Genomic DNA, 16,399 nt, shown 5'->3' with positions numbered 1-16,399 from the left:
CTTGGGTTTGGTTCCTAACTCAATGAGTCAACTTCCAGAAGTGGAACCAACCCAATTGGCCTCGTGGTTCATGAGATATAACATTTACAACTTAACCTAACAGCAGGTCTAACAGCTCAGCTTTGCACCACGTTTTTGTAAAATAATAAAAGTACACTTCTACTTGTCCAAAAATTACAAACTTATACTTCATGGAAACTAGACTCAACCTAGTTTACTGCAGTACCCACAATCTCAACCAATTTTCACGTTTACACTTCGTTACAGTCATTTAAACATCGTATACACATTCTGCCCAGATTCTGTTCACATCAAAACTTAACAATTTCACTAGCCATGGATCACAAATAAATCATATAACATGCTAGACACTAATACTACTATCCATGCATCTCAATTACACCATACATACAAGATTAGGGTTTGTGTTTTAACTCAAATCAAAGACAACAATGAATCATGCAACAACATCAATCTAGTTATCAATTCATTATCCAATCAACAATCATATTAACCATATACATGAACAAAATCGGTTGCCTAGGGTTTGTACTTAACCCAATAAACATCAAAATTAAACAACAAGAAGGTAAAGGATGATCAATTATACCTTCCTAGCACCTAGTTCTTGGATTAATCACTTGATTTGATGTGTATATGTGTGTGTTCTTGTGGACGGCAGCCGTGGAGAACAAAGGGAGGGCCGATCGGGGTTTGTGGTGTGGGGGAAAAGAAAAGAAAATAAGTTAGGGTTTGTAGTTAAGGTTATATTTATAATTATACAAGTTACACTCTAGTCCCTCTACTTCCAAGTGTTACATCTCTAGCCTAACTAATTGGTTCTTGTTTCTTGTTTAACATTCCACATAACATAATCAAGTAACACACATATATCTAACACATAATTATCACATAATTATTGTTTTGACGTTTTTCGTTCATTTATCAATCGTTTGCGTCAACTCGTTTGCGTTTCGGTGCAAATCCCGAAAGACTACACATGTAGTAAGTGTTAAGCGTCATTTAAACCCTAGTTTAAATGTAATGAAGTGTGCGTTATAGATTTAACGATCTTAAAGTTTGAATTGACAGAGTTGAGTTAACGGAGTTAACCTGAAATTGACGATTGTCACATCATTGATTCTCTGTTACTACACATTCTTCGACTGATTGAAAGCCTTCTTTCACTGATGACTGGTTCGTATTTTTCTGACTGTACCGTTTATGTTCTTATAATAATGTTTAGAGTAAACCACGGTTTTTGTCCATGTGGTTTTTCCAAATCTGCAGTTTTAGTCTAATAGTTTCAAATTTGTGATTTTCGTCCTTATAGTTTCATTTCACTTGCAATTAAACCCGAAATCATTAACTCTATTAAGTCTTGTCGTTAAACCCATCATCGTGCCCCTCACCTGAGGGGCAGTTTTACCCTTTTTTCTTTCCAAATAAACCTTAGTCTTAATTTGCAAGCCCCCGACCTTATTGATTCACCTTAGTTGTTACCATATTTTTAATGTATCATCTAATGTTGTATCGAAAGAAATATTTAGAGATTTATGATTTATTTTTAAGTTTGTGAATTGTAGTTGTAATTTAACTTCGTACTTACTTAATGTAATGCTTAACTTTATTTATCAATCTTTTATTTATAAAGTCATTATTTACAGGATTTAAGTTGTTCAGCCCGTGTAAGACGCGGGACTTAACCTAGTAATAAATATAAATGATGGTATGATACCTATTGGCAGTTTATGTTTTATTGAAACTTTTGATTAATCATAACTTGCAGTTTATATACTTATATAATCCTACATATCATTTTGGGTCAAAATGGGTTATGAGTAAAATGAGTTTATGCCAAAATGGGTTGTTTAAGAAAGTGTTAATTTGGTTCGGGTTTGGATTAAGGTTAAAATGGGTCACTTTAATTTATTTTTTTTAAGTATGAATTCGAATTGGATTGTAGTTTTCCTAAAAATTATCAATTCGGGTCAGCTCAAAGGGGGTCATTTTATTAAATGGATAAAAAGTCATATATTTCAAACTTTCTAAACACTTATATTTCAAACTTTCAAATTCAGTTTTTTTTAATTATTTTAAAATAGTCATTAACATTTTATCTTATAAAAAGATGAAGATATCTGATTTGACATTACATATAAAGAACGAAAAATCTTTAAATAGAACTTGAATAAACATATCAGTTTACTTACATGTGAATCTAATTATTTATGAGATGTAGATTAAGGTCAGTTCAGGTTGGTTAATTTGTATAACATCATCATTAGCAATGTGAGCATATAATGATATTTATGTTTAATATATTATGAAACAATTTACCTTTTATTATCATGCTTCTGTCTTGATGTTCTATTTTTTGCTATTATTAGTGCAAATTATTAACAACCATAATTTTTTCTTTATATTTAGGTTAAATATGTTTTTGTCAATATATGATGAATCTGTTGTCAAATCTGAATTCAACAACATAGCTGAGGACAAGGTCAGTCTGAGCAAGGTAAACTACACAACTGTTTTGAATTATTTAATATATGTATTTTCCAAGTGGTTATAACCCATATTTTTATGTATGTAGGTTAAATATATGGTAATTGTTGGTACCATATGCTTAATACCACAAGATTTGCTTTGGTATCATGTCTCCTGTAAAGTTTGTAACATGAAAGGTACCAAAAAGTGTTACCATTTTTAGATTCAAAGTCAAATGTTTTGTATTTCAAGACTTAGCGTTAAAGAGGTATCAAACTCTCTACCCAAGATACATCACACTTCTTCTTCTTTTCAATCTTACTTAAAATAAGTTCTAAACACAAATTTCAAACTATCAAAAACTTTGTGACAGTCATTGAGATTTGATATTATAAAATGATAAAGATATATGATTTGACCTTACATATAAGGGTTGAAAATATGTAAAAGTCTCATTTTTAACTTTCCAACTTTTTACTTTTTGAGTATTTGAGGAATGTCTGTATTTTGTATAGTTTTGGTTTGTCTATTAGGTTCTATTTTCTGCATATATGTGTTACTGTGTGGTGGTTAAGTTATTTAGGTTTAGCTTTTTGATGATTTAGTTGAAAAAATGAAAAACTAATTATGCAAATTACTTTTAGTTGTTAGTTTTGTGGTATGCAAATTACTTTTTAGTTATGTATATATATATATATCCTTTGTATATGCTCTGCATATATAAGTTGAAAAAGATTCACAACTAATGTTACGAGTTGCTTTTACTTATTGGTTTTTGTATGTTATGCAAATAAATAACTATCTGTATGTTTGCTTGGTTATTTTGGTTACATATGCGTTGTCGCTTTCGTGTGTTTTCCATTTTATTTCTTGCATGTATGTTTATAGGTTGATAATTTACAGACTGGTAATTTAGAGTTTATGTATATTTTTAATTTTCAAATAAGTTTTTATTATTATTTTACTTCATATGAGTAGCTGATGAACTTTGTTTGATATGCATGTTGCGGCATTGTGTATTTGCATAATGTAGTTTATAATTTTCGTTATGGTAGAATAATGTAGTTTATAATTTTCGCATTTTTGAAGGTTTCTATCAGATTCAAGTATTAGGCATACTTTCCTTAAGAGTTTTGTGTTACGTTTAGGTATTGCTATTCGTTTAGAAACATTATGTCCATTGGTTACACAATTATTGAATGTCTAACATCTCTTCTAACCGGGTCATGTGGTATCTGCCGGAAGCGCATGCTGAAGGTTCTAAGGAGGGTTTGGGTCAAAATGAGTACTTTTAATAAAAGTGAATATAAACATATGGGTTTTTAATATTTGTTTGTTAACTATTTTTAATGTTTTATGTTCATGTTTGTTATTCATCCACAATCTTTTTGAGCCATTTAACTTAGTCTATGTATTAAAATATTTAGCTCAGTTGTATCCGTTCATAGATGGTTAGTTATATTCGTGCGTTAACAAAGGAATGGACATAAGTGAAGGCACTCATTTTCCTAAGGAACGAACATGAACAAAAACAAACAATAAAATCCCCATCTTTTATCATCTACTCAATTAAAGTTACATGTAGGAACACAAGCACGGTCCGTTTGGTTTGTTTACAAACCTACTTTTGATTATTGTTTCAATGTAATTTAAGGGTTTTTGATGGGCCGAACAAGCCAATGAGAAAGAAGAACTCGCAATGTGTTAGGGTGTTACAGTATGGTTTACCAATCGACTTTGGTCCAATTGGGTAATAGATTTAGATAAAGTAGAGGAAATTCCCTCATAACAATGTATTTTCTTTTATTTTAAAATATTCTTTGGGCAAAGCCCATGCTTACATGTAGATACAAAGGCATGTGGCATGATTTATACATTTTTTTTGTAATGGGTCTTGCTAGACATGTATAACATCTAATACTTTTTGAGTTGAATGGAAGAATTCGTACATTTTTATTATATTTTTTAATTTAGTTTTCATACTGTATGGAGGCATGAAATATATCTATAGAACCAATCTTTGTGCAGTGTCCTTTGATATGTCCAAATGGGTCGAAAATGGGCAGAGTGTATGCTTAAGGAATTAAACCTTCTAAATAAATTTTAAAAGTATTGAAATGATATATTTATAGTAATCATATTTAAGGTACTGATTAACATATTTGAAGACTACCCACTTCATACAAATTTGGTGCTTTTAATGTTACTATGAATTCAAAACTTCAATAGGATATACCTATCTAATAAAGCTTCTAACTAAAAATTTATGACAATCCTTCTAAACAAACATATCAAAACATATCATGCAAACACTTTTAAAAAGAGAGCTGTAAACTTTTATTTGCTGAACAACGTACTAAATTGAAACTGGTGTACACGAAATATAAAATGGAAAATAGAACCGACAAGTGTCCAAACATTTTTAATTTAACTTACTTGATTTATGTTAACTTAATTTTTAAAAATTCATAGATTATATTTATTAGCAGCTAAAATATTTTTTCAACCCGTGTGACACACGGGCATATAAGCTAGGAAATTTTAAAATTAAACACATAAATAATATAAATTAACTTACTATGTTCACTTTATCCCCTTCATATTTAAAGTTAAATATTTTTCAAATCGTTAACCATACTAATTATGATGTAATTTTGTAAATGAGAATATCTTTGAAACTTTTTTGTCACCCGATTTCAAGGTCAAAATGGATTATTCGATGCGGCAAATCTTTAAATACAAACATCACACTCTCTATAACAAGGTGTTTAGAAATTAGTAAATGGAAACTAGAACCTATATCTCTTAAGACTATATTTTTAAATGAATTTATGGTTATATGTGAAATTGATTTTAATAAATTTTACACATTTTATTATATATTGTTATTAATATGTTTAAGAACCAGACATTTTATCAACCCGTGTAGCACACAGGCATATAAGCTAGTTAGAAGTATAAATAAATACGATCGTTACTAGTTAACCATTCCGATCATTATCTAACTGATAAGCTACAAAATAAATCATAAAACTAACATATGCTCTAAATAATTTAATATATGTTTTGAACATATGTAAAAGCATTATACATATGTTTTTTTGTTGTTTTTATTACATTATTTTTATACACAATTAGCATATGTTTTTGAACATATGTTTTAAACAACTAACATATGTTTTTTTATATAATTAACATATGTTTATATTACTTCTAGACCAGAAACCCCCTAAGAGATTGACTTGTGGTGTGACGAATTTCTAGAGATTGCTAGAAAAACACAGACCTGTTTAAAAGTTGACTGGAACTTGTGAAGAGAGTTATAAAGAAAAAAAAGGAGAGAGAAGAAAAAAGAAAAAAGTTGGAAAGAGAAATAATTTTTATGTGTGTGGGGATATGTGTAAGAGAGAAAAAGTGATGTGACATAAAGTAAACGATTACAAATTAACCTTTTACCTCTTTTGTACTTTATACCATTTAAATAATGAAAAGAAAATAAGAAAGATCTTCAATTAATCTTAATTATGAATTAGATTTGATCAATAGCGGATGCAGAGTTTCAATGGTTTTCTTCACTGGACAAGGTTTTTGTTATAACCTTGTCATATATATATATATATATGATAATGATCCTAAGAGAACCCTTTGTAAATTGAAAACTTTGAGAACCATTTTGGACTACTACAATAAATCTAAAAAAATATTTAAAAAAATTATAAAACAAAAAAAATGAAAATTTTAAAAAGTAAAACAACCAAAATTTTTATATTTCATTCCGGTTTCATTAAAAAAACCTTCGTATTATACACATATGTATAATTTTATTTAATCTTTAGTTACGTAATATACACATATGTACAGTATCATTTATCTTAAATTATGCATATGTGTAAAAAAACATGTATATGTACATATATATTATACATATGTGTATATAACTTAGCTAAAGTGAGTTTTTTTTATGAAACCGGGGTGATAAAATAAGAATTTTGGTTTTTACTTTTTTCGTATTTGTGCTTTTTTTATTTTATGTTTTTTTAGGTTTTTTGTGGTCCAAGATGGTTCTCATAGTTCTCAATTTTAAAAAAGTTCTCTCATGATCCTGATCCTATATATATACACACACATACATACGTAAGGCCCCGTTCCCGGTGCCCTACTTTGGCGTTGAATTTACTCATAAACACAGTTCTAAATATCAAAGTTAATTAAAACTTTCGAGGAATATAAAGCTTTCAATAAACATTACACATCATTTCAGAAACATGTCTTAAACAAACATCTTTTGTCTTTCATAATAAAACATCATTCATAAATACTTCATAAGTCTTCGGATTCCAACTTCTTATTCTTCTGCCATGTGTCCTCCTCAAGCCAGCTGCCTCATCCTACTCACCTGCGTGCATACTAAAAGTCAGCTACGCTGAGTGAGTTCTAGTTAAACATGCAACATATAATCAGTGGCGGACCCAGGATTTTTTGCCAATGGGGTCCCATATTTTCTGTGTTTAAATTTTTCGGGTCGGTCGTTGTTCAGGTCGGGTCGAGGCGAAGAACATAATAAAAAACAATATCATAATAAAACTTTCTTTTCAATCATCACTACCTGAACGGGTCAAAATGGGTCGGGTTGACACATAAACACTTTGTTTTCCCTTTCTTAAACATTTTTGAGATAGAACCTAGATCCACCCTTTCATAAGCATGTGTTGAAAACCATTAACTTAAACTAGTGAAAAATAAAACTGATATTTTAAAGTGTTTGAATGTTTCTAAAGAAACCATGCATAAAGTTGAAAACAATGATATGTATTTTAGAGGTGTTTGAATGTTTCCAAAGTTATCATTGCAACATTAGCAATCAAATGATTGATTAACACCAAAAATTAACACAAAAAACCAAAAACTGAGCCTTGTAAGACTTGAACCCATGACCTTTCAAAGATAAAACAAGGGACTTTCCACCAGACCACATCAACATTAATAGTATGGGTTCCAAGTATTAAATCTTATGGGGTCCTCAAAAAATTTAATATACCGCTTCTAATAAATTTTTAAAAAACATTGGTGTCCCGGGACCCCGATCCACACTATGTGGGTCCGCCCCTGCATATAATACATTCATAATTACATACTTAACCTGCTTTGCTTTCTTTAATCTACATACATGCATACTTCCATTCATACTTTATACCTTCATACATTCGCTCATTATACACTTACTTACCTTCATACTTTCTTTCGTTAATATTCATACCTTACGTTTTAAAGAGCATTACGCCCTACTTTCCTCGAGTACTAATAGGGCCCAGTTCCCTCTTGCCTCGAATATTATTAGGGTTCGGTTTTCTCTTGCCTAGAATATTATTAGGGTTCGGTTCCCTCTTGCCTCGAATATTATCGGGGTCTGGTTCCCTTTTCTTCTATATACCTTACCTTTCTTGTCTTTATAATATAATATTCATACAAACTTTCTTTTACATACTCATTTCATATTTACTACACATTACCTTCCTTGACAATACGTGCAATATCCGAAGATCGTTCACGTACCGTTAAACATGCATTTAAAACATATATATAACTATCACATTTATCATTATGGCATACACTTACCACTTATGGTAAGTGTATTAAAAATCACATTTAGTATACATACAACTCCGAAAACATAACAAGAAAATGGGGCTAGAAACTCATCTGTCTCTTGTTTCTTTCTGAGTTAATAGTGATTCCTTTCTTTAGCTGGGCTCAGCTAACTATATATCATTTATATGTGTTAATTAACTAACCCTAAACTCATTACTTAAGTTTCAGCAGAAATTGTTAAGTCTGGTCTATATAATGGCCTGGTAAGGCACTGTATTCACATGTATGTTCTTGTATTCGTATACTTTGTATTCAAATGGACTTATGTTAGAATACTTCTTATGTTTGAATATAAATTTTATGTTAGAGTGCAACATATATTCGAATAGAGTATACTTGTAACGTTGTTCTTTCTTTCTTTCCTTGTTGTATTCGAATGGAAGCTATTAGAATACATATGTATGCGAATTCCCATGTATTCGAATGGCATGAGTTAGGATACATTTGAATTCTAAGGGACTTGTATTCGAATATAGTCATGTATTCCCTTGTATTCGAATATAATCATGTATTCCCTTGTATTCGAATACAATGTATTCGAGAATAATCATGTATTGTATTTGAATAGACAACACTTGTTCAATCTTTCATTCTTTCTGTATTCAAATAGTGTTTGGACGGTGGTAGAGTACATTTGTATGCGAATTGACATGTTATTTGAATACAACATGTATTCGAATAGACATGTTATTCGAATACAATATGTATTCGAATAGACATGTTATTTGAATACAATATGTATCCGGTTTAACATGTATTCGAATTTGCCTTGTATTCTTTCCTTTTCTGTTTTTCCTTATTTCTATTCGAATTCCTCCATTCCTTCATGTACCATTCGAATGTGTTCCTTTCGAATCCTCGTTCCACTCGAATACATCCACTAAAGGTCATCAGTATCCTTTTTATTATTATTATATGTGTATAAATATTCAACCTCCTATCATGGTGTTATATCACCGTTTACACATCGTCATTTCCATTTTCGGCTAAGACCTAGTTCGTTTATCCATAAAGCTTGAACCTTTTATTGGTTTTAAACGCAATTAAGCTAGATTTAGGGTTTCTAAGTGAACCGTATTTACTAACGAGTTCATTAAGTCCATTTTAAACATCAAGTTTACATTTTTATGATACATCTATACCCGATTTGCTCTAGGGTTAAGTTTTTGGGCAAACGTTCATAAAAACATAACCTTTATACGTGAAACATACCTTTTTGGCGCTTGTTAGGTTACGGTTAGCTTCGGTATGCAACAATAAGCTCGTATCTTGCTTGTATAGTCAAGATCCACAATAACCCAAGCTCGGTTTAGCCTTGGATCATGGTCTTGGGTCACAACCGATTGTTATGGAGGGTTTGTGTGTGTTTTAGAGTGTGTAGGGAGGCTAGGAGATAAAAAGGAGGGATTTAGGGTTTTAGGGAGGTTTAAGGAGTATTTATACTCCCTTAAGCTCATGGACCTAAGGCCCATAACCATCCCTTATTCCATCTTCCATTAGACAAGTCCATACTCTTTTATTTATTTAATCTTAATTAAATATTAACACACATTTACACAAACATAATTTTTTTTATATTTATATATATTTTTGAGATTTTAATTTTATTTATTCGTTTCTAATATTATTATAATTTTATCTTTTTTTTTAGATTTATAATTAATAAACAATTTTATAGTTATTTTAGATTATTCATTTATAATATTTATATATTTTTTGTATTTTAATTTTATTTATTGTACTGAAGTTAATAATATACTTAGTATTTAATGATGAAAGTGTTTCACAAATAAATGAGATGTTAAAACCCGGTCTAAAAGCTATTTGGGTTTGGTGAAACCGTGACCCGCTTATTTTTTTTATTTTTACTATAAAATTGTTTTTTAATTATAAATAATATATATCTTTCTTAAAAGAAATAAAATATTATTTTTAGTATACCCTTATTTTATAGGATTTTCATATCAAATATTTGATGAGGTTAATATTTAATTTAGTGAGATGTTATAACCCGTTTAAGGAATATATGGGTTTGGTGAGACTCATATCCGTGAATTCGGGTCAAATGTATGAGAAGCCTCCATTTACAAATAATACAATCTGGTGGCTTGAGAGAATATAAGGAACAACCATAGAGCTTTTAAATGTTTCGTTTATATATATATTACTAGTTTTTATCCCCCGTATTACGGGGGTTGCTTAAAATTTTCTTTTATAATATTGTGAATGTATTTTTTTTTAGATTTTAGTTTATTTATTCTAAGAAGTTAATAATATGCTTGAACCTATTTTGATTAATTTATGTTTGGTTATGCTCATTTTTTAATGAAACGTTGAACGAATAATTTTTATATTTATTCGTTTATGATCATTTGTTATAATTTGGATACTATTTTCTGAAACTTTTCATTTAAGTTAAACTTAAAAGAAAAAAGAATTGCTAATGTAACTAAATCCAAGTTGAGAAATTAAGTTAGGGTGTGATTACGATGTTTGTTTTACATTTTACGTTTCTATTATTTATTATATTTTGTATTTTAATTTTATTTATTGTAAAAATATTAATAATATACTTAGGGTTTGATGATGAAAAAGTTTCATAAATAAATGAGATATTATAACCCGTTTAAAAGCTATCTGGGTTTGATGAGACCCATGACCCGTTTATTTTTTTATACTATAAAATTGTTTCATAATTATAAATAATATCTTTTTAAAAAAAATTGGATATTAATTCTTGGTATATCCCTATTTTATAGGATTTTCATATCAAATATTTGGTGATATTAACTTTTAATATAATGAGATGTTATAACCTGTTTAATAATTATCTGGGTATGGTTAGACTCATACCCGTGAATTTAGGTCAAATGCATAAGAAACCACCATTTACAAATAAAACAATCTGGTTGCTTGAGAGAAAACAAAGAGGTTTCGTTTATATATATATATATATATATTTAAGATAGGGAAAACATATATATATATATTAAAAAACATAAATAAATGTAATCAAAAGGAATTTAGTGTCATGACAAGTGACCTATTTAAAACGGATTTTTAGGGGCACCAAATGGGTTTCTAAAAAAACCACTCTATATGCCTCGTATTGCACAATAGGGGGCATATAGAGGTTTTTTTTTTTTTCAGAAAACCCTACCAATTTTATCTTATTATGTTTTTATTTAATTTTTTAATGTTTTTTTCCTTTTTCTTTTTATATTTTAGTTTTTTTCTTTTCTTTATTGTTTTTATATAATAATTTTGTTTAAAAAGATGTGTTTTTATAACAAATTTTTTTACCAAAACAATAAACACGTATATACACCAAACCAAAACATTATTATATACAAAACATCGAGTTTGTACAAAATAAAACAAAATATATACAAACTATAAAAATGGCGTGTCGTCGAAGCCGAGGGCCGAAAACGGCGCATCGTGAACATCAACGTGGTCATCGACCCTGCATATTTAATAATTAAATAATAATTAAATTATAATAATAAAAATAATAATAATATTATTATTATAACAATAACAATAACAGCAGCAGCAGCAACAGCAACAACAACAATAATAAAGACGTTACAACAACCCGACAATAACAACAACCCCCGACAATCTAACCATTCACACTTTGTAAACCAAAAATAACAACCCGATAATAGCAACCCTGACAATAACAACCCATCAATCTAACCATTCACACTTTGTAAACCAACAATAACAATAATCCGACAATAACAACCCATCAATCTAACCATTCACACTTTGTAAACCAACAGTAACAACCCGACAATAACAAACTAAACTCGAATAAAAATTATACCCGAATAAAAATTATTCGATCTAAGTTAATAATGAAAATGTACCTTTTAATATTAACGGCGACGGTGGTGATGACGGTGTTTGGTGGTGGTGGGGTTTGGACGGCGGCGACAGGAATGGTGGTGGTGTTTGGACGGCGGCGACGGGATGGACGGCGTGTTGACGGGGATGGTGGTGAGGTTTGGACGGCGAGTTGAACGGGGATGGTGGTTGGGTTTGGGCGCCGCCGACGGATGGACGACGGGGAGATGAGGATGGTGGTGGGGTTTGGACGACGAGTTGAATGGAGATGGTGGTGGGGTTTGGATGTTTTTTTGTGTGTGAGAAGGAATACAGAAGAAGATACAGATGGTGAGAAGGGGTTTAATATGCGACGTATAAAACTATACATGGCATATTAATCCCCCTTTTATTGTAAAGGCCATGTATTGATGTTATTATTATTGTTATTATATATTTATTATTTATATATCTACATTTACGTCTAACTCTATGCATGCGTAGTTGTACGTTGCGCTTCTAATATCACACGGTGCTTATTTCATCTTGGTTGTGTACTTTATTGCCAGGTGTCCTGAGTGTTGCTACGTGTCTTTTTTAAGCCTTTTGGTTCGATGGTGTTTTGACGACTGTACTCTAATCACAGTATTTGATATCTTCTGGCTTTTCCACCGCTTATCGCCATCACCGTGATTTGCCTTTCCACCATCTTCATTCCACGCTGTGTTTTCCTTGACATCGTCACTGTTTCCGGGTAGCGGTGATGTGGTGTTGGCGGACGGTGGCGATGGTTATAACTGTTGGTGGCGGCCGAAGGTGGCTACGACACCGTCTTGACCGTCTCTGTTTCGATGATTTCCTGTCGTAGGTATGATTCTTTTACAAGAAGCTTCATTATTATGATTATGAATCCCAATATGATTGATTTGAGCCCCGACAAAAATGTAAATATATAAATCCCAAATTTGGGGTTGGGGTTTTTCTGATGGTGTGGATGTGATGGTTATCTCATGATGGCAGTGGTCTGATTAAAGATTTTGCTTCCTGTTCGAATCCTCATGTTCGTCGTTTTCGGCTGCTTTGCCTTCCATGGTCGCTAGCGGCCATGTTTGACTGTTGTCGGGTTCCATTTAGAAACCTTTGGCGACAGTGGGCTTTGCTTGTTGTCCACTTTAAGGGGACTCGATCTCACGATGACTTTTGCTAGAGGTAGCGGGTCTATGTTGGGTGCCCCACGACGATGTTCGTTGATAAATTTGTCATTTTTCTCTATGGTTTATCGGTTTCTGGCGAGGCAACCTATTTTGCAGCCTGTAGCGGATCTGAGCCTTGGTTAGCAACCCTGCTTCAACTTTTTTAGTTTGGGTTGGGTTATGATGTTTGCTTTGAGTCAAGATGTTGCAAAGTTTAGTATATATTTGATTTGGTTTGACTCGTCTTTTTGTTGTCGTTGATTTAGTGATATATGATTTGCTTTCGCTCTACTTTTGTGTGTTGTCGCTTGATTTTATTTTTTTGTATGTGATTTGTTCGTGCAGCCATGTGAATCTCAAAGACGAACTTTGTTCGATCGTTGGGTTTTTGGTTTTCATTATACATCAATTTTGGATGATAGGCTATGATGATTACGTATCTGAGCCTCTTTGTGTTGATTCTTGGCTATATACAGATCATTTTTTGTAACACCGCCACTGTAGCCGCAATGCGGGTGTGTCAGTTAGATTATATCTGTTTTCATGTTTGCTTATTTGTCACATTAAGCCTCACTAACAAAAATTTCAGGTGATAAGTGATATTTAGTTGCAAGGTTATTAAAGTGTCAACTAGTTGGTTCACCCGCCGCGTTGCGGCGGGGTTGGGTGTATTTTTTTTGTTTTTGTTTTCCACGCTAAGGAATGGTGTTTACTTAACTCATCACTGCCTCTTAATGACAAAACCTAACGACAAACCAAATGTGCGTAAGTCAATGCATTCGATAGTTGTAGTCGGTCAGCCATTTCTAACCTGCAAGATAGATGAAGCTATAACTAAAGTTAGATATGTGATGCTATAACTAAAGTTAGTTGTGTAACCATTAACAATTTCAATAGTTATGCATGAGAATTATTTCATTTTTTAAAGTTAATCAGGCTGTGTAAATCGTTTAGGTTGTTTAATGAAAACTAATTTTCAGAAGCTAAAAAAAATTTCAAGCTCAATTGCAAATTTCAACAAATGATATCTCCCAACTTCAATTATAATTCAAGTGCCTACATGTGATTCAAAAATCAATCAGAGGTACAATCCTATAAGTGTTAGTTGTTATTGATCTAAAATCAAGGCAACATCCTACATAAACGATCAATAAAAAGAATAATTAATGTTTTAGATTACATGCCCCAAATGGCCCATCAGTTTAAGAACCTTTAAACTTGTAACAGACCATAGATGTCCTTGCCGTCGTGGACGACCGGAAAGAGAGAAACCAAAACAAATCAATGACCTATAATTAGAGATAGATAATGAGCATACGGATACCATAGATAGTGTTAATCGGAGGCGCGGTCTGACACCGCCTTAAACAATCGAAATCGTCACCTAAGGTTTGTAAGCAACGACGATGGTGGTGTTACAAAGCTGAGGATTGAGATGAGTGATGACAATGGTGAATGCACAGGAGGGAAAAAGAGAGTCTGTGTGGTCTGAGATCAGTTAAAGAATAAGGAAAGGAATGTACAAAAACAAAAGCATGTTGTACAACTACTGAAGCCTACCGACCCTTGATATTGTATACTATATAAATTGAGTTTTGATGTTTTAAACATCAAAAGTTGTTTCCGGTTTTTCAATGCTTAAGAGCTTGAATTTGAATCCATCAATCAATTTATCAAATAAGAATAATCAGTTTGAAATAAGCATAAACTGTTTATAATATCATCATCATCATCATCGTACTCAGTATATCCCACCAATAGCAATGCTATGGTAGGGTCTGAGGAGGGTAAGATGTAGACAGCCTTACCTAGGGATAGAGAGGCTGCTTCCGGTGAGACCCCCGGCTCGATAGTAGTTTTGAATCAAGCCTTGGACATAAGACACATAACACTCAATCATCGGGACACCGGCTGATTGGTGCATGTACCCTTGTCTTTCGGCTATCAACGCCACCACATGATGCCTGATTAACCTTCCACCATTTTTAACGTTATTTTCACGTGATTAGTAAAATAACGTCAAAATTAGTGCAATTTTACTTTTGCCCACCCAAGGGTTCACACATATATACATTATATGTGCGCACCGCAAGCAGGGCGTATAAACTGTTTATAATCTGATGCATTAATACTACTACTACTACCACCTACCACTACTACTACTACTTTCTTGAGTTTACTTCTTGAGATTACTTACGCGTTGATTTAGTTGTGGCCTTTGTGCAGATTAATGATTGGTAAACAAAAATTTGGTAATGTCGTGCATGAGAGTTATTTCGTGGTGGTTATCATTTGGTAATCGGTAAGTGACGACTTCTAGATTTTCCTAAAGACGTATGTCTTTGTTGTATTTAGTCTTGATTAATATATAGAAATGAAAAAAAATGTGTGTTTATAAACCTTTAAAATAGAATAAATGGTTGTGTTACCTGCAATTTGAATGATATACCCATGGTGTTACATTTGACCCATACCTGGTCAACTTATCAATGTACTTAACCTATCTAATAAATGACAGGCCCGGGAGAAAAAAAGCAAAAGATGCAACGAAGAACATGGATAAGCATTTTTAGGAATGGCTTGACTGAAGACATCTAGCAAAGAAGGCATTACTTTTTGGCAAGAGTAGGGCATAAACAGTAACTTGGGTATTAGCATGTAGAAGTCAAAGTAACTTGGATATTAACATGTAGAAGTCAATTGTTTTGGATATTATCTACCACCTCTCATCATGTAAGACTCAAACATGCAGCATATATAAGCAACAATAATATGGACTAAACCTAATTAATATACGCTCCCCAACATCTGGTTGGCTGCCCAGGTATGTCGCAACGCGACAGGCGAGCCAACTAGTTATTATTATAGATAATAATAATAATAATAATAAATATAATAATTAAATAATGATACTAATAAAATTAAATTAATAATCCTAACAATAATACTAATAATAATAAATATAATAATTAAATAATCTGACCCGCCAACCGGTAACTGGTACATTGGCTCACCATAAAATTGTTCAGGTTGACTCTCGTAAGCGAAATACTCCTGAAAAACGTAATGGTAACATGTATTAGTTGAAAATCAAATAACAACTTTATATTAAACATATATTACCTTGTTCAAATTTGGTAACCCGGGCGTGCTAGGCTGTTCATAAGACTGTCCAGCCCGACTATCGTAATGGTGATACTCCTGACAAACGCAATGGTAACATATTTTAGTTATTA

Source organism: Bidens hawaiensis, unplaced genomic scaffold (assembly GCF_021521415.1).
Source record: "Bidens hawaiensis isolate Kalapana, Puna unplaced genomic scaffold, B.hawaiensis_p1.1 tig00031580_1, whole genome shotgun sequence".
Lineage (NCBI taxonomy): Eukaryota > Viridiplantae > Streptophyta > Magnoliopsida > Asterales > Asteraceae > Bidens > Bidens hawaiensis.
This window is presented reverse-complemented; position numbering follows the sequence as displayed.